Genomic DNA, 20,762 nt, shown 5'->3' with positions numbered 1-20,762 from the left:
TGAGTTGTAAAAATTAGGCTCAGGTGAAATCAGTGGCATGAATTCAGTAGAGAATTGATTTCATCCCTGCTGCCAAAATTCTACTTTCTTTAACCAGATCCTGGGCTTAGCGGAAATATTAGTAGTGAAGTGACTCTTACTGTACTGTAAGATAGGGTAACCTGATGTGAACATGCTAAAGGATGGAGTCAGCAGTGATTTATCTTTACATATGGAGCTTTGAGGAGAAAAAAACCCACATACACAGAATGAATAAGAAACATGGGCAGACTGATGGAGGACATACCCTGTTTTGGCCTACATGAGGGCTGTCAGCAAATTAGCACTGGTTGAGTAGACAGGTGGAGTTTTACCTGCTGTGTTGGATTTTTCAGGTTAATATGGTGGAACTCCTTACTGTTTCTGTGCTGAAGGCTGGATGTTAGAGAAAGTAAACCTTGCAGGGCTGTGGGGAAGAGACAGAGCTGTGTCAGCCACTAGAGCCAATCTTAGTGTATGCTTCTTATACTTTTGACACCTACGCACAGAGAAAACTCTGCTTACAAAGAGGAAACAAATTCAGTCCCACTCTGCTTTTTTCTGCTAGGCTCTCCAACTCTAAAGAATGAAAATTAATCTGGAGAAACACTAATTGGGTTTGACACCACAAACACGCAAGTAGCAGGAGCAGGTTTCTCATCTATGCAATCTGATGATCGAACAAGCTATGTCAATGAAAATAGCTAGTTTAAGGTCTTGTGACATTATTAATTAGCTTTCTAACACCAATCTTTACAGTACATTTCCCAATTTGATGTTGTATCTCCTTCTCTAACTATAGGCTCTGTTCTTTTACACCCAAAATAATGCTTCTTGCTAATTCACTGACAATCACCAGCAAACAATTATCATCCCCAGCACTTCACCATTCTCACAATGCTGCTGAGGATGCTTGTTTCACATCAATGTCATTTTACCATCAGTGGCAAGGTGACCAAAGGAGTTGATCAAGGAGGTGTCAGTAAGTATTTATAAATGCATATCTGGGAAATTTGTTAATGCTGAAATTAGTTTTGTGCAAGAGATGGTCAAATACTATTGTGTTTTTAGGAATGGTAAAACTGTGGTAGTGTAATAGTAGATTACCCAGAGAAAGTATCAAAATCCTGTGATTACCCAGTTCTTTGTTCATTTCAGTGCAGGAATTTGAAAAAGGCAAATGGGTGAGAATGTTTGTAATTTCATGAGCTTAGAAAGAAGAAGAAGAAGAGAAAAATATAACTAAGATATATGTCTTTAAATAATACTGGACTGGCATCATTAGGCTAGCAGCAAAGCATCCTCTGTATCTTGTCACACTTTAAAATAATCTACAATTCTCTTTGTACATCCTACATTCTTACTGCTTTCTGTGGTAATTCTTATTAGGGTAAAAAATTCTTTTTATTGAAAGGTGTGTTTTTTTCCATGTCAATCTAAAATAAAGCTAATTTGCTATTATAGAAAAACTGCATTTAACTGAAAAGACAAATATTAGCTTCATTTTCAGGGAAATGCGCTGTTCCATTCCTTAGCTCATCACAAAATTTTATTGGGGAGGGGAAAGTATTTTGTATGCATACATAAAAATCAACAAACACAGTGCATCTAACTATTTGTCTTGGAAGTTTCACATGTTTCTTTTATTATTAATCATAACATGAATGTAAATATCAATTGCAATCTTCCAAAAAGTAGAAAGTTTCAGCTACTATTTTTGGTCACTCACTGTGCAAATAAACACTTTAAATATCATAGAAAAACACTGTTCATAAATGGAGCATTTCTCAGTTTAGAAATATTTTGTTCCAAACTATTTTATTTAGGCTATACCTATAAATAGAAATCAGCTGCTGAGAAATGAGTTTATTATGCTAAATCATTCTGTTTTATTTTGCTATACAGCTACTCCTGGCAAGGCTAAAAAATAGTTAATAGGCAGTCTGTAAGATCTTATAAGATGACATTTGGAAATCCTGCAGTCATATTAGTCATTTGCCATGGCAATATTCTGCTATAAGGCAATGAGTCAGATAATTGATTAGAGAACCAACCTCATCATGATATACCCACCCGCATGAATATGGAGAGAGGGAAAGGAAAATGAGAAAAGGAGAGTCCATGGGACACAGCATAGTAACATGGAGAAATAGAAGGGCAAAGAAAGTCTGAAACAGTTTATTTTTTGGAGACAAAGGGTAATGGAGAAGAGGCAAACAGCATAAATCATGGATCTTGGGGACCCACAAGGTGGGTCATCATAATTTGTGAGTGAAATCCTGTATCACTAGAAAATCTAAATTTTCATCACTCCTGACATGGCATTTTGCTCTAGACATGAGGCAGCTGTTGGCTACCTCCCTTACAGCTGTTCACTAAAGGTCTTGGAGAAGACTGGCATTGAAATGCTGTCTGCTTTTAATTCTGCGTGCTCTCTCAAATGGATGTGTAGATATATATGGCTTTACCAGCTAACAACGTGTGTGCTAAGGAGCATCAGCAAAACAGTCCACAGAAGCTGACAAAAGGCCTACAGGGAACACTGGACAAATACTCACAAATTGAAAAAAAATGTTAGGCACTGCAATTAAAAGGAAAGATCTCTGCTATTTAGGAGTTTGTGATGCTTTTACTGGTGGCCCTACTATGACCCCCCAGCTGCTGTTTTGGAAATTATCACTTTTGGCTGTGATACTCAGCTATGCAAGGCTCAGTACCTGCCCCATCTTTGCAGTCAAGCTTAAAAGCTGCCACTTCTAGTAGGAGGAAGGCACTACACAGAAAATATAGGTTGCCATACAAACTATTGTACAAACAATGAGAATGAGAGATGCATCTAAGTACAGCTAGGGTTTTACTGCAGCACTTATTTTTTAAAATTCATCTCGCTAATGTATGCTATCCTCCATAGCAGGGCATGATTTGCAGTATTTTCAAATGACTGGGCCTGTCTTGGTTTTGTCCTAGGTCCTCAAGTGATGTGCAATTCTATCAAAAATTGGTGAGCATTGTAATTTTACTGCTGCAGATTAAGTACAATTTGTTCAATATAATCATACGATAAACAGTCAGAGGTGCTTGTGCATTCAATGCAGGGGAGCCAACAGTAACATATTCTCCATAAAGGTGCTGCCTTTTATGATGTTCACTGGATTTCCTGGTTTGCTGGGCTAATTTCTTTCCTGAGGCATTTCAGGAAAGAGCTTCCTAGTTTTGTTTATGATTATAGAAAAGATGTTACATTTACAATACAGGGACATGTTGATTTGTTGGGGATTTATTTAGCTTATTTTCTAAGTATTCTGATTTTTATGAAACTACTCCCTTACTACAACTACTTTATAAATAAAAATGAATAATTTATTATTTGTGCTTTTTAAAACAGTGTTAATCAATACAAAACATTTTAAAAGAATGATATTATTGGCAAACAAGATTACTGCCAAGATCAATGTAATAATACCATCATGTTCAACGAGACTGTTTTCAGACAGGGATGTAGGAAGTTACATTTTTGCAGACTGCCATGACAGAAGTTCATCATGACGGATAGTACTTTCCTTGGAATTACAATAGCCAGAAGAAAGATCAGAAGAAGCAGTTGTGAAGAACAAACAAAGGCACCAGGAAATGGTTTTAATTTCTCAAAATGATCAATTCATTAAAAGGTAAAATCAGGATCAGAGCTCTGATTTTTGAAGTCAGTACCTGGTTTCTGCCTAATGATGTTGCTTCGCATGCAGCTTTCTCAGGTGATGCACAGCTCATCTTTTGTGGGTTCATATAGAGATCTTATACAGCATGCAACAATAAAATCAGTTGTAAGAACAAGAAGTAATCTTCTTCAGAAGATTACTCTCCACCGCCACTAATTAGCTTTCATAGTGTCATCTTGCCTTTCTTTCTGCCCTATCCCCACTCTTACACTTCTGTAAGCTGTGAAACTCTCCTGACTTAGACAGAAAAGGCAAATGGGAAGAAAGCTTCATGTCTCACATGCTCATATAAGCAATGGATCACAGGGCCAGGTAACAGAGTTACAGATTTGAAAAAAGATTAATGTTTGCCATGCCTATCTCACTTTCAATTTATTAAATATAATAAATCTTTTCTTCTTCATAAGAAATCTTGAGGGCCTATGTCAAATTCATCTTTGGGGGAATATGGTGATATAAACATATTTAATTATCTTAAACAGCTAGAATTTCATGATGCAAGTATTACAACTTTTGAAATACAAAAAAATTTCAAAAATACTTTTGAAGTACAGCATAAGGATAACGCCATATGCCATTAAAATATATTTATCCTAATTGTCATATTAATTGGTAGATCCTGTGGGCTGTAAATTTATCACAACTTTGGCATGCATTAAGAATGGATGATAAGATTGTAACTGCAGATCCTCATGCCATATCATAGGTAAAATTAGGTGTCCCATTAGTCACAGTTGTGACTAATTTCACCTATTCTGACATTATTATGAACATTATGCAGTAGTTGTAATATTTTTGTATAAAGATTAGCCTAGATGTTTTATTATGTTTGTCTTACTCTGTGATGTCTCATTCCTTTTGTGTAACTGCTATTACTAATAGTACATGAAGGTGTCCAGGGACTACACTCTTTTGAGTACAATTATTCCCGTATAACATTGGAAAACTATGAAGGTGTCTAACATAGAAACTATTTTACATGGAAAAAGTAATCAAGATTAGCAGCTACTGTGGTTCATTAATGCTAAAATTTAAGGAAGATTGTCTGCAATAGAAAACACCAACAAATAAAACAGAAGTTAGGTCACGGTCCAATTTTTCAAGAGCACACAGGACATCTCCTATGCCAATCAAAGACTTTTTGAGTGCATTCTGAAATTTCTTTATGGGTGTGTAAAGGTGACAGGATCATAATTTGGCCCTCTATGACAGCCTCACATTCTCTGCCCAAAATAACAGGAGGTTTTGAATACAAAAGACATATCCTACAGATATCTTAGTCCAGGACTCTTCACTCCAGAGTAAAAAAAATAAGATGAACTGCAAGAGCCACAGAAAGCACACGAATCTTGAGAAACACAGGTTTCTCTTTACACAGAGCAGCTGTACAATATCTGAGGAAAAATAGTGAATCCCTGAATCACATGTTGATTAAAGCTGGAATAGTCACCTTTTTTTTCTGATTGCTAAACAAAATAATTTTATTAGAATCGGAAAACTAATTTTATTCTGAGACCTACTCTCTTTCTGCATCTGTGTCTCTTTCTTCTGATACTTGTTAAATTTCTGCCAGGAGCCTGCCTGCCCTCTAAAGCTCAGCTTCTAGGTATGGATTTTAAGAAAAAAACATGAACGTATTATACTTTTTGCTTCATAATGTACTCCTAATATTTTTTTTTTAACATACACAGCATGCAAAGCAACGTTAAAAAGAATGGAAGGACAGATTTTCAATTAATCTGAATTTGGTTTTTGTTTTTAAACTACAGAACATTCTATGATGTTAGGAAGCTTCATAATTCAAATTGCTGATGAGTAGCAGCATAGAAATGAGAGCTTAAATGAAGATAGTAAGAGGACCATGTAACTTACTCTGTGGACCTTGGATCAGGCTCTGAGAAAATTTCAAGTTATTTGCTGTGTAGGACCATACAGACCAAAGTATAGTTACCATCCCTCAGAGTTTTCACAAGGCTGAAGTTACATTGTATAGTTGTATTGTACTGAACTTCCATGGAATTATTTAATGCAATATGCTTCCTAAGTTTTCCATGACACTATCAAACATTTAAAGTGTATGGTATTAAAAAGAAAACAACCCAAATTTTGGAAAGAAAAGGCTTTTCTCACAACATATCAAATTTTCTTATCTGCAGCAGATTAGCAATAGGGGTTAATATAAAAACAACACATAGGTAAATGGCTCTGACAAGTAAATCTTCATCATTCTAGGTGTCCCATGCTTGCTTTAAATGAGTATGTCATTCATAGCTAGATATCCATGAATTAATTTATGACAGGATGGACTCTTGTCCCATTAGGAACTATATTCCTTGTACGTATTTGCATCAATACTGTCTCCTGCTTTACTAACTTGGGAGAGGTATGAAAGGGAACTTCCTTGGAATGGCAGGAAATAAATTTTTTAAATGTACAGGTTTCCCCCAGTCTTATGGTAGGTATACTAGCCAGCAAATGGAGTAAGAGTTACCACACTTTTTAACTAACCCTTTCTTTCTCCCATCACCTTTGGAGGTGAGAAATTTACCTTTGGCTGCCAGAAACCAATTTCTCTCGGCATTACAGGCATTGAGACGTATGGCTTGTGTAGATTACAGTCTGGATCAGTATTTAGAGAGCTCTGAATTTCATTGCTAGACTGTTCAGTGCCTCCACAATGTCTTTCAAAGTCTTCTAGGCTCTGGTTTATTGTATTACCTTTGGCAGTCTTAAGTGCAATAATTTATATTTGTCACAACTGCCCTCCAACTGGTGCGGTGCTGGTACAACCTTGGGCTTTTTGTCTTGTCTTTTTTTTATCAGTGAGGGAGTCCAGTATTGTAAATAATTAAAACCACATAAATAGCTGATCTTGGTGATACTGCATACCATACTAAATGTCTTACGTAACAAACATGTATTTTTACTTCTACCCTCTCATTTGCTTGAACTGTATTAAAAAAAATCTCATCATGAAAAATTAAAGATGATAAGAATAACCATTATTATCCTGTTTACTACATGCAGCTGATGTAGAGATATTTAGTTTTCTCCTGAGGAATGATTTGATGCATATTTGTTTTCAATTAAATTTGCATATGCATTTTAAAGAGAAAGATATTAATTTATTTCTATTTGCTTTCACTAAGGTGGGAATAAAAGTTCCACACTTCCCTCCCCTTTCCTGCATCACTACAGGAGAGTTCTATATTGTGCATCACAAAGAGATTGGGAAGCTGGGTAATTAATCACAGGCCTTTATGTAATAAAAAGTTTAAAATTCATTAGCTTTATATTGGAGCAAGTGTTATGAGGGAGAGCATGTTGAGAATGAGAGGGAGAGCCTTATAATTAAGAAAGTGTGTAAATAATAATGAAAGTCATTAGTGCCATTCAGTGTCTAAGAATGTCATAATGTAATTGGACCATAAAAGCGAAATTTGCGATGACAAACATTAACAATACAAAAGAGAGAAAATGTGGTTATCTTTAGTTTGACAGATAATGTCAGCTTTCTTGCAAGGCCCAGATGGTGTACAGGAAAATGTTATGAACAGTTTTAATATTTTTATGATGTGATATTTAGGGCTATAATGTCACAAACACACAAGGAGACTTACATTTGTGAACCAATAGTGCCTTTGAGTACAGTCCAATGCTGAAGCAATATACAGGGAAGTCTCATGACTGATGTAAGACTGTTGTTGCAATAAGACTGAGTTGCAGTGTAGCCTGTTATTATGTGGCAGTGAAGTTTTCTGTCTGTCTCTCTCCCTGAATGTGCACTTTAAATCTTTCTCTCCTCTATATTAAAAAGGGGGGAAAAAGAAACAGAAAAGGAGAGAGGGAGGGAGAAAAAGAAGAAAATTATTTAACAATTATGCAGGAAATTATATGATGCTAAAATTCTACCATGTACTTCTCTTTCAATGAAGGAACTTTCTACAGTTATTGCACATTGCAAAGGCTATAATTTTAGGGTGTGAAAAAACGTAGATTCCAAACAAAGGAAATTTTAAAAATGTCTAGTGAATAAGGGAAGGCAAAACAAAAGGAAGGCAGCTGGAGAAAATTTGAGAGAAGAGTATTATTTTAAGGGCAGTGACTTAGAAATAACTATGCTTAAGACTCCAAGACCTGAAAGATCCAGGACCTCGAACTGCTGGAAGCTTAAGCATCTGTCTGTATTCTGTCCATGAAGGACAGTGCTGTGGGATTTCCTACTACCCCCATCAATTTGTGTCAAAAGATCCTAATTTGTATGTAAGCAGTCATTCATTCTTTACCGTGTCTTTTCTGCAGACCAATAGCCAACACAAAAGTTGATTCCAAGTGTTGAAGATGAAGCACTGAAAATTGCCAAATTAATGCTAATTAATCTCAGTTTTAAATTTTAAGAAAAGGAACACTGGTCCAAATGAGTGAGAGTGGAGAGGTGAGGGTGATTACTTCAATAGATTTTAATACATAGCTCCTTGAAAAAACTCTAAGACTTCCAACTGTATGACAAAGGCCACATTTTTTTCACCACTGAAAGAACTTGAAAGGTTTTTTAAATGACATAGCAATAATTATTCTCTGCATACTATACGGCTGCTGCTACTTTTGGGATCTTTGAGTAGGATGGTTCAATGTAGAGTTACACTGACTACCAAATTGTGGTTACATATCTGCCTTTTCTTGTCATTTCTACTGTGGATGAACAAAACCAGTGTGATGATACATAAGCTGTGAAAAGAGGTTGCTTCCAGTAATTTGCAAAGGGTCGATTTTGGAAAGTGTAATTTAGCACTGGTTAGGCTTTTTTGTTCAGTTTGATTCATTTAGTTTAGGTTGTTTTTTTTGTTGTTGTTGCTTTTTTTTTTTTCTTTTGGCACATCTGCACACAGTTTTGCATGGCCTTAAAGGGGGAAGTACTTAATATCATTGTGAGGGGAACTGATATGCCAGAAAATTCTGTAACTCTCCTGACTCTCTCTATTGTGGAGGGCACCCTCACTTCCTCTTGAAAAAGGCTTCTCTCACTGGACAAGTAAAACAAGGTGGCCAGTGTGAGCCTCAGAGCATACACTACAGTGAGGTAGGGTGAGCAGCAGAAAACCAACACATCCAGGATACATAGACACTGTGTCAGCAGGAAAGACACATCCAGGTTACATAGACACTGTGGCCAGGATTCTTTCTAGAGATTCAGATGGGAGAAGATAAATATTATTCTTAAAAATTTTAAAGGAAAACTGAAAAATGGTATCTGATTGAAGAGTGCCAACATGTTAGTGTAGTATCAAATTACTTGTGAAAAATACCTGGCCTCATGTAAATTGGGAGCCTTCAGTTAAACTCTTACATTTAAAACAGAATTTTCCAGACAAGACTAGATATTCTAGAAGCAAAAGTTAAGAGGGCACTATGTTCAGGGGAATTTCAAATTGAGAAGTTGCTATTAGTAAGTATTCAGAATTACATGGGCTGATTGTCATAGCAAATCTTCCTTTTTCACTTCCAAATAATTTGCCAACTTCATTCTCTAGGTTTTCATATGATATCCAATCTATATTTGAGGTGATGGTCTTCTCAAAAATATACATGATTTGAGGTTAAACCAAGACTACAACTCCACAAGTATTTTTTTCTGTTATTCTTAATATTGTTCTGGCAGAATTTCTGTAAGATAAGTGGGGATTCCTGTCAAAATTGTTTTTCTCTTATTTCCCCTCTCTGTAATTACTCAATCCACTTGCTTGCACATGAAGTACCCTGGTCCCTCAGCTTCCCTTCTTCCAGGACACGTTAAGGGCAGATGTAGGTCCGCAATGTTTCAGCAGTGAGAAAGACACCATGTACCTGTGTTGAAAGTTTGTTATTACCTACATCTAATGTGGTAGCTGAAAACTGCCACCAAAACTTGTCTGCTGGTCAAGTGTGCTGGGAGGTAACCTATGCTTTACTTTGCTTTAAGACAAAGAGCAGCAATAAATACTTTTCTTGTTAAGATCTTGATGGGAAGCAGCTTTGTGCCAGTTGAAGTTGTTTGTAACTCTTATGGCTCCTATACCAAGGGCTGGCAGATGCTGTGTTTGTCATATGTCTCTTTAGAGCCACTCGTATTTGTGAGCCAAGCAGTTCCTGGGCTCTTAGGCAACTCTGAGCCATTGGATTGTTAAAGCTCATAAATTCTATTAAAAGAGTTTGGAATTTCCTCAGCCTGATTTCTTCCCTACAGTACTCTAATATGTGTAGATAGTGTACATTCTCTACAATGAATCACAGATCTCAAGATAACCAACTCACTGCATTCCCTGCCTGAGACTCTCCCTCCTCCTCTTTTTCTCACCATTTTATCTCTGGCCCGTTCTAACACCACAGTTCACAACACTCTAGCTGACTCTCTTCTTACTACTCTCTTACTCATCACTTCATGTTTTGTATCTTTGTCCTATCATGCATGCCACACATACATATTATAAAAAGTACTACTATGCTAAGTTTCTGTATCAGAGATGTGTTTCTGTCCAGTGCAACTGAGAGCTGCCCACCATCTGAATATCTCACACTGTCACAGCTCTTTAAATGCTGTCAGCAATGTGACTGAGTCACATTGGATGAGCTCTTTTTGAGGTCACTGGATTACTTTAGAACATCCTTTTTTGAGCTGCCACTCATCAGCTCGTGAAACAGACCACTACCCCTCCTACACTGTGACCTGAAAGTTCGCTAGTCCTCCTGCCTGTAAACATAAAATGAAGCAGAGACTACAACACGAGAGACAATATGCACAAAAGCTAGCTGTCAACTCCAGAGTTAAAATCTTCTGAAAGTCACAGCTGAGCCATGCTGCAGGAGCTAGAATTTCTAGTCTTGGGGGGGATCAGGCGACTTTTTTGTGTGGGTTAAGGAACTCCACACTGTAATATCCTTTTTGAGATACACATCAAACACATCGGGTTTTCTGAAAGAAACTAAGAGGAGATTTGAAATGTCAAATACAAAGAAATGATTCTTTGCTTTCAGTGGGGAAAAAAAAGCTGCCTCAGCCTCTCTAGCAACAGGTTATATTTTTAAAGGGTTTTAAACAGATCTTTCTCCAAAGAAAGAATCTGAGATTGAAGTACCTGATCTTAATCTTAATGCAAAATTCTTAATGAGTTCATTGGGAAGAGAATAAAGCTGCTTTTTTTTTTTTTTTTTTTCTTGTTTTTTTGTCAAATCTGAACTATCAGCACATGCTTTACACAAATTGCTTGGGCAGTTTTCCTTTACTTGAGGTGTTGCAGCTGGAAAATATTTCAGCTCTTCTTGAGAAGTATTTAAAACTGGAGCAATTTGGCTATATTTACATACTGTAAAATGCCATTTTTTACAGATGCATGATATTTTTTAGTGCATCTGCAAATTATGCATTATTAATTTGTTTGTAACACGTAGGACATAAAAGTGGAAAGAAGTTTAAAAATAATTAAAACCCCTGAAACTGATCTCTGTCACATAAGATTATGATAAAGTACGTCAACAATATAGCTTTGTGCCTCAAAATTGAATCATTCCATAACTCCAAAACACAACAGACTTTATGTTAAGAGTTTTTTTTCACTGAGAAATGACTAGAAGCAGCAGAAATGTGCAATCAGTTGTGCAAAATTTTATTAATGTATTTAGTAACACTATGTGCCTTCTCTCACAGGAATTAGTGATTGCAGAACTGCAAGAAGCTCTGTATGTTTTTCTGACATCTCATACTTCCAGTTTGATACTAGGTATCAGCCCAGTAAGGTTTTCTTGATTTCTAAGTGAAATTGAGATATCGTAGCTAGAAAGTATGCTTGCATTGAACAAATAATACAATCTGTTGTCATGCTTTGGACATACCTTGAGCTGAGGTGTTTGGTATTGTCTGTAGGAATTTTGTGTACATAGAGTTCACATGTGCTTCACCTCTACATGTTGGCTCTGTTGCATAAGGGAACTTGGCAATACCAGAGTCCTAGAAAGCATGTGCTGCTGTTTAATTAGATGTTATGCTCAAGAAAGTACTTGGTGAAATAGGTCTTGTGTCTTTTTTTTTTCTCATTACCATCGAAATTTGGTCACATAACAGACAAAAAAAAAAGTGTCAGAGGTCTGAAGAGCTGATCAAGTTCTGTTTCTGCTTAAAAATATAGTTTCTGCTGACTTTCATGAAGATTAAACGGACAATTATCCTTGTCCTTGTTTAGAGATGAGAACAGGGACAGATATCAGCAAATCATTGCCATGGTTTGCCATCTCTTCAATATTATGATCATGCAATGGTTGCGATTTTTCTTTCTACAAAGAAAATTCCTAAAGAAAGGGGTGTAGGCTGCATATTCTGTCAGATTAGTATCTGACTGAGAAGGTCTGAGGTGACTTCTTAACAAAGGAAGGCCTTTTCACTTATTTGCCCATGCTATGTTTGATGCTACTCAACATTCTGAGTTGAAAAACTACATTGTGTACATGCAATACTGGAGTGATACTGGAATTTATTCTGATTATTTCCACTGGTGTTACTGTAGATGGCATTTTTTAGCATTTGGTAACTTGCTCCAGGCACATCCAGCCTCATAGAAGAGGGTGGAATGAACTGCCAGACTACAGCTTGGATTAATTTTTATCTTTTTAGAGATCTGACATATAGTTTTGGCTCTTCCCACACTGAAGAATTCCCACTCTGAAATATCTTAACAGTGGGAGGTAAGCTGTTTTACATGTGCATTGTGTCTAGTGATTGGAGCAAGGTTCCGAAACATTCACTATTTTCATTCCCTTCCCCTCTGGAGGTGAGTTGCAATGCATTCAGTGAAAACTCGAATACTGCTTTTGTGTTCTGGTGTAGTGTGCATTTTCTCTCTTCTCTGGGTACTCTGCTTGGGAGGAATGATGGGCAGCCACCAGGTGAGGCTCTCTCCATTTCACTGTATATTCAGAATAGTTTTGATAACCATCTTGAAAAATTAACTTTGGTCCATTGTTGAGATGGTTGCACCAATAAATGGTGAAAAGAAAAGAACTGGTCCTTGCCCCATCACCAAGTGTAGCAAACAAGTGCCATTTATTGCCTCTCTGCTGGTCCTCTTGCTTTCAGATGGAACCTGTAGCACAGTGTGGGAGTATGTTAGAGAATGAAATTAAAAGCAGATAGAGCCACACGTGACCATCCTAGGAGGAAACCACATCAGGAGGTGCATTAGCAGAACAGTTTTGGTGTGCCTGGCTGAATGCCTCTGATCACTTGAATGTGCACCGAGAGCCGGCTAATGCATACCCTGTTGTGGCTCATAAAAAAACACTGTATTTTTCCAGTCTGATTCCATTCAGCAGTCCTCAGTAAAAGCAAGTGTTTGCTTCTGAGTGGAAAGAGGGGTTCCAGGGATGCAAGGATAACAGCTAGTAAAGCAAACATTTTCCTGCATCTCTCCCCTAGCCTTCTGTACATTTGACCACATTTACTGGTACACAAGTTCTGCTACATTCATTAACCATGGCAAACTGTCTTCTCCAACTAGGGCTTTCTGAAAGCACATCATGAAAGGAGTGCATCTTTAACTGTGTATTTTAAATAAGAATTGTCTGTCTGTGGCAGTTGGGCTATTTGTATCACTGCAGACAGAAATTATCTCTGTACTTCATAGGACCTTGCTGCTTTGTACTTATTGTTTATTTTTCATCCAAGGGATTACTAATTGCAGCTAGTACCAGATGCTTCTGTCTCCTTTCAGGTTATTGTAGTAGAGGGCATTGTACCAGATGCATGGTTATTCACAGACACGCATTTCCAGCAACTGAATTGCTGGATCTGCTCTAAATGATCTATGGCAATTACATTTGGCATTGTACAGCTATAATTTTACTGCATATTAATAGCCACCTAGCAAAGAGGTAAATGCCCTTTTCTTGGCTGGGTGTGGAATGAATGCCTGGATGTATTCAATTGGGTGAAACAAGGTCTGGGTTTTAAATGCATAGCAGCGATTATATGTATTGGAAATGCGTGTATTGGTGAATTGTCTGTTTCCCTCTGCTTTGATGGTGTGTAGCAAGGATCTGAGAGAAATATCATCAAGCCAGATCCTAGACAGAGACATGCTACAGGTAGGGGAGGGGGAAGGGGATCATGTGCCCCATTTTTAATGGCTCATCTGCTACCACCCAAAATCTGCTGCAGTCTTTTTCTTGTATTTTTTTTTTTTTTACTCCTTTCAGGAGCTCAGCCGATCAGCCTGAAGGCTGTCAGGTTTCACCAGCAAAAATAGTAACTAAAACTGCCCTCCCTAGACCTTTCACTTAAAGATGTCCTTAAAGATGGCCCATTTCCTTCCCTCTATTTTTCTTGGGGGTCGTGTGGCGGGGGCGACAGGGAGTGGGTGGGAGCAAATAACAAGGAATCGAAGGGGATTAACGAGCTTTCTAGTTATTAGCTCCGCTCGGGTGCTTTGTCTCTGCTCCTGGCTGAGCGCGGGCTGACGGGGAGGTCTTAAGGGAGGGGGGGAAGCAATATGACTGGAGGGGTCGGCGTGCGGGAAGCCACAGCCACACGGGAGGGCAGGCGGGCAGACAGCTAGACAGACACACAGAGCTACCCCACACCACAGACAGACACCGACCCGGCGGGGCATCTCCGGGCCGCTCGAGGGGCTGGGTGGGGTGCGGGCGGGCAGCGAAATGGCGCCGGGCCCAGCGAGTCCTGTGCGGCAGCCGGGGCAGCGGCAGCCGGAGCAGCGGCGCTGAGCGCAGCAAGCGCGGAGCCGGCGAGCTGCGGAGCTGGAGCGCGGCGCTGCCTGCGGTCCGGGGCGCACCACGCTGCGTGGGCGGGGAGAGAGAGAAAGGCAGAGGGAGAGACTCGCAGACAGACACTGCAGCCCGGGAGTGCGGCAGATAAAGGACGAGGACAGGGAGAGAGAAGCGACCCAGAAAGGGATCCAGACAGGCGCCGAAAGCGAACAGGCAGAGGCGGGCGGAGCGGCGGAGCGGACGGGGCCGGAACAGGAGGCAGCCGGCGGGTCGGGCGGTGCCGCCGCGGCCAGTGCGTTCGGCCAGCATCGCGGCGCGGCGGCGGATCTCCTCCCGCGGCGGAGGCGGAGGAAGAGACGATGTCTTTCAGGAAGACAGTCACTGTACTGTAACAGCAGCGTATCCGCAGCAAAATAAACAAACCGGCAAACCAAAAATACCAAACAAACAAAAATAGCCCGAGCCGCCAAGACGCTGGGGGCAGATCCCGTTTGCAGGCAAGGTAAAAAGAAAAAAAACAAAAACAAAAACAAAATCCAAAAATCAAAACAGCAACAAAAAAAGCCAACAAACCCCAAGGAAGCCAAAGGAGAATCTGTCGACATTTGTGTGGCGTGATGTTCTTTGTTGTCGCGATTTTTTTCTTGTCTATTTTTATTTCTTCCAGCATGTGTGTTCTGTCATTTCGTCGGAGTCTTTCCCCCATCCCTCCCACCCCTCCCTGTGATCTTTTAATTTTTGAGGTCAGGGCGGCTGGAGCATGTGGAGGAGAGAGAGAGGGAAACAGGAGCTGTTTATGGATCCGGGGCTTGCCTTTTATTGCGTGCGATGGGCAATTATTAATATCGGCTGCAGGATTCTGGCTCTAAGATGTGATATTTACTAGAGGGGGAGGGAAAAGAAAAGGAAAAAAAAGGTGTCGCTCGTAGTGCGGTGGGGCAGGATGCTGTCGGTGCTGGAGCCGGCGCCTTTCACGGGACTGCGGAGCGGCAGCGTAGCGGCGATGACAGCCAGGTAGGGCGGGAAGGGCTCGGCGCGGCCGCGGAGCCGCCTGCCCTGCGGAGGGCGGCGGCTTCCTAAAGTTTTGGCCGCCCGCAGGTCATCGCCAGAGGCGCTGCTGGCGGGAGCAGAGGCGGGTCGGGATCGGGTGTGGAGGTGAGGTGGCCGGTGGCCGTGAATCGGACTGGGGCGGCGGAGACGAGCGCCAGGGAGGGGGTCTGCGCGGGGAGATCGTCCTCCTCCTAGCCGTCATTATAGCTAAAATGGATCAAACTCTTAAGAAAATCTCAACTTTTACTCACTGATTTGTGAACAGCATCGCAGGATCCGCTTTCAAAGCCATATTTGCTGGAGGGCAAGCCTGGGCTGTTTGGACATTGCATTGTTCTTAAGGGTGGCTATGTGAGGGCGACAGATTTAATTGATACTTCCTTAGCACCTCTTTTTGCATGAAGTGGAGGAGGATGACAGTCCAGGAGTTACAGCCGTATTGTTAGGTGTCCTGTTTTCACAAAAAGCAGTTCATGTTACTTCTCTTGGTGTATTCTGCCTACTTGCCTGTGCGTCTCAAATGATATCGCTTGTAAATCTAACCCCGACGTGCTCATCTAGCGCAGCCATTGCGTAGCCTGGTTTAATTGCTGTTATTTATTTTGCCATCATTTACCGTGTCAGCTAGCGGGGGAACACGATCAGATTACGGGTGCATTTTTACGTGCTAGGTGTGTTTCTGCACTTCCAGGTGTGTGCGGTTTTGCTTAAAGCTCATCCCGCCGCGTGTGACATCGCTGAAGATGTGCCGGGAGGGGAAACAAAAGCATTAGAGGGCGACACAAGTGTCTGTGTATCACCTGTTTGACTTCTCTGCCGTTGCAATGCTGAGCCAGATGCATGCCCTGTGCGCGTTTTTTAGGCAAGTACAAAGAAATCGGAGCTGAGGATGATGGGGAGGGAGTGAAAAAAAAAAACCAACCAAACCAAAACCATACTGTAAACTGATCTGCAACTTTTAAGTCGCATAATTTAACTGAACGCTGATTTTGTTCTAGCCGTCCTCATCATGGATGGAGGCAAGTTTGTGTGCACAATTGGGTTTACAAATTGTTAATCTCGCACTGACTTTGCCTCTTAGTTTCCAGCTGGGCATGGTTACTTTGAGAGCTGAGGTATCAGCACTGTCAGAGCATGCTCCGGTGGGGAGATCGGGTGTGTTCTATTTTTAATACTATTTAATGAAGATGCTTCTCACTCTGCAATATATGAGGCATAATGGAAGAGCAGAGCGATGATTGGTTATGGATACTGGAAAAGGAAAAATGCAAAGGTAAAAACGGAAATCCCTCAAATAATTCTGTTACATTCATGAAAGAAAATGCAGCTGTGCAGAAAGGTGATTGATTAGCTCATTTTAAGCTGAAGAGTTTTGTGGTGTCGAGAATTTTTTTTTTAAGTTCCTTTAAAAAGTTGCATGGAGCAAACTAGATAGATTATTTTGTGCTATTGGTAAATTCTTTGTGGGAATGCTTAAATTGAAGAATATGCCATTTTATTTTTTTTAAATAGTGAAGTATTTTACAGTGGAGTAGTACTAAGGAACATCTTAAATATGTATTCTTTTTCTTGTGATAACCAATTTTAATCATTAGCTCTATTTACATCGTTATTGGTAGCCTCCTGAAGCAGGAGTTTTGAGTTTTATTCCTTGCAGTTAAGAGGTAATTCAGTTTATATTAAAAATCATTGTTGCATGCAATGCTCACAGAATGCAAGCAGCTGTAAATCTCTTGTGAATTGTAAAGGAAAATACCTATAGATAACTACTAGTTATAGATAACTACCTATAGATAACTACATCTTGCCGCTTGGCAAGATGAATGGGTATACTTTTGAAACTGCCCTGTTGCATTCAGTGTATTTGTAGTCCTAAATGTGTTTATTAGCTATTTGAAAGAATCCACACTTAGAATCACATAGAGAAACTCGCCTTGATAAAAGATGTCTTCTGTAAAACAACTGTATTTTCTCTCTGTTGTCTGCAGTTTTACAGGATGGTGGTCTAAGAAACAGCTGAGTACCCCTCCTGCAAAATCCTTTCTCAAGCAATTATTTCTTTCTGCTATGTGCTAGTCATTTTGACTGCCCCAGGGCTAAGCATGCAAGTGAAGATTGCTCAGATGAGTGTTGCACCACATCGTACCCACAAAGGAAAAATTACGTAATGTTGATAGAGGAAACGCAAAGAAATTTTTAACACAGGCGTAATTATAGTTCTCAGAGAGGGAGAAAACAAGGCAGAAGTAGCTTTGAAACTTCATTCTGTTGCTGTAAAACTGTGGGCCAAATAATATTTTCCTGATGGTGCTTCTTTTCCTGTGGGCTTTACTGGGTTTATTTGCATGATTACAGTAACTGTACTTGGCCTGAAAAATCACTGTTATTAAACAGAATTTCAAGGAGTACATGAAAGAAACCTAAGAAGTTTTAATATCTGCTGTACTCTTAACTTTCTCCAAGGTTATTATTTTGAATAATTATCTTTAAACTTGGAATGAATAGGAGGGAATAAAAGTGTATTAATTCTGAGATGGCATACAGTCTGCCTTGCATCCTGTAGCCATTGGTCTCACTGGAGTCAGTGGGAGCTTTAAAGTTGGTTCCATAGTTTAATCAGTGCTAAAGATGGACACTGGGACAAATTTTCAGCAGCTGTGAATTGATACAGTTTAAAAATAGTCTTAAAAATAGTGTGGACTTAGACCAGCTGATGATAACACCTCTCTGCTTAGAACATACAAGATCTGTAATTTGCATTGAATGGTATTACCAGTTTTGAAGGCATTAATTTCAGAGCAGGAAAATTATTTTGGCAGCCTGGCAAATCCTTGTTTATAGGGACTACTCACAAATGAGTGGCTTGATCCAGTGAGTGCTCCCAGCTTAATTTCCTTGATAAGTTTTAAAGAGAGTTTTTGTAAGCTATGTGATTATTTAAAGGAAATGCTATTCATGTTAAGTAATCCCTTTTCAAAAATATCATTAAAGGGTGGCTAGTTGAGAAGTAATGTAACTATCATGCAATAAACTCACAAAACACATTTGTCCCCTGCTTATTCGTTTATTAGATTTGAAGTTCTGTATTAATGTCCTTAGCAGGTGGTAAGTCAAGCAAATGGGTCCCTTTTTCTTCTAGAATATTGAAACACTCATCAAGCGTAATACACTGTATGTTCCAATGGGAGAGCATTTGGTTCTGAAGATTTAAAATACTGTGTATGAATATCTGTGTGGTAGCATGCATTTCTAGGACACATTCTATTTTGATGACAAACTGCAATCCAGGTAAGTTAGATTTTTCCCTAATTAAGGCTGGGTAAATTGAATTGCAGATAAATTATGCAAACCATGTGAGGTCATGCATCTAGTTTTTGACAGTCATCAAATGAGACCTCTTCTGGTCTCCAGGCTTGTAACTGGGTCACCCCTGGGTTGTAAGTTTCCCTGATTAATTGTTGGTGCTTGTTTTGTTTTCTAATTTTTCCACTTGATACATGAAATGCTGACTTTCAGAAACATGTAGATGTAAATAAGTTTATGTTTTTGTTTGTAACTATCTAAGTATTTAATTTTTACATAGTAATATAATGGTAAGCCCTTCTAACAAGGAAGTAACTTCGAAACAAGTAAAAATAATGACTCATCTCTGGTTTGTTTTGTTTTTAATAAAATAAACCTGCATGTAGACGTACTGCTTACTATTTGTAGACAGAATGTGTTTCTTGGGGTCTTTCTTAAGAAGGAGGCTTAAACCCAAATCGGAGCAATAGCCACTATGGCTTCCATCAGTATGCTCGTGTTCTCACATACAGAAACACACAGTTTATTGGAGAAATGAAAAAGACATTATGCCATGAAACTACAATACTTTCAGTTTTAATTAAAACTGAATTTTTTTAGGAAATAACATCTACCATGGATTATTGCCAAGTCCTCTTGTCACTGAAGGTCTGGATTGCTTAGTTGTAGGAATTTACAGCTGCTTAGATGTTTGAAGTGACTCTAGTTTTAGCCTTCATGCTTTCTCATGTATTGGTTTTACAGCAGGCAAGTGGAGGATGGGTAAATTGAATTTCCTTAGCTTATCTTAGTTTATGAGAACATATAAATTATGTGTATTAGCACTTATTGTGTGACATAGACTGTCCAAAGTTACAAATTGGATTGATTCCAAGGGAAGAGCACTGGAGCTCTCTGTCCCCTTTAGTGAAAATACCCCAAGCAAACACTTGATGATGTCCTGCCGCAGCTGCCCTCTTCTACGTGGTAATAATGTTGCAGGTATTTACTATTTCGTCCTTTTTTCACTGTTGTAGTTTCCAGACTTCCAGGAAATCCACCATCCATACATTTCTTTTTAGTTTCTTGGAAAAAGTTGTGGAAAAGGTTTCCTTTCATTCAGATGTATAATTTTTTAATCACATGGGATCTTTAAACTGTGTTCAATCATTCTAGAATCCTAAATAGGTATTGAGCTGTTATATGAAAATGATGCATAGCAATTTTTTGTCCTTTTTTTTCCCCCCGGCTATTACATGTAAATTCCCTGTTAGTGAGAGAAAAAAGCAGACTAAATACAGAGAGAAATACATAAACAAAAAGTAAGCAAAATTGCTTTTTACAAGAGTGAGTTCATGATGACTGTTTAGATCAACTAATTGCAGCTGTGTTAATCACAGTCAGAAGAAATACTAAATACGTTGTTTGGTTAGTACTGAAGGAAGATGGAAGTGTGAGAGCAATAATGACATATATCATGACTAAACTGAAATGCAGAAGGCATAGTTAGGCAGTGATAGCTGGGAATTTGAAATCTGTGATTTGGATATCCAATGACTTTATGAAGCAAAGGTTTTAGAGTACTTTCTAGTTACTGGCATTGTATGGAGGCAGTAACCATGTAAGGTTGTTTTTAGGGCAGGCATTCATGTAGCATATGCTGATGTATGTAAGGTGAGAAGTGCATTTTTATATGTGAGAGAACATTTTCACAGGGAAATTTGGACACTTACAGATGAGGTCAGATGTCTGATCTTGATCTTTTAAGGCCAAGAGTCACAGATTACAATAAGTAGTACCAGGAAAAAGTAAAGTCATATAAAAGTGTTTTTTGTAATTTAATTATTTATGCTATATTCATAATTTAGTGTTGGACAATACTGATTTATTTATGAGCTGTTTATACAGCAGCTGTATTAAAATTCTAGAAGCTTAGTAACAACTTCT

The 20,762-nt window shown here is 39.0% G+C and overlaps 1 protein-coding gene across 38 annotated transcripts in view; it reads left to right on the top strand.

Moving 5' to 3' along the window:
• ARPP21 (cAMP regulated phosphoprotein 21) overlaps positions 1-20,762 on the top strand; it is a 198,157-nt gene that overhangs the window by 42,616 nt on the left and 134,779 nt on the right. For 22 of the 38 annotated variants that reach the window (XM_079302591.1, XM_079302577.1, XM_079302584.1 and 19 more), the window contains exon 2: positions 12,378-12,446. The exons of 1 other annotated variant lie outside the window; for it this stretch is intronic. The gene's annotated coding sequence lies outside the window, so the exon portion shown is untranslated. Of the gene's footprint in view, positions 1-12,377; positions 12,447-14,568; positions 14,986-15,224; positions 15,276-15,383; positions 15,639-16,472; positions 16,807-20,762 lie in introns of those variants that run through there. 15 more of the 38 variants (XM_079302592.1, XM_079302578.1, XM_079302585.1 and 12 more) reach the window with 8 other exon arrangements.

Source organism: Erithacus rubecula, assembly GCF_903797595.1.
Source record: "Erithacus rubecula genome assembly, chromosome: 3".
Classification (NCBI taxonomy): domain Eukaryota; kingdom Metazoa; phylum Chordata; class Aves; order Passeriformes; family Muscicapidae; genus Erithacus; species Erithacus rubecula.
Note: the sequence above shows the minus strand (reverse complement) of the source record. Positions and strands in the feature narration are given on the sequence as shown.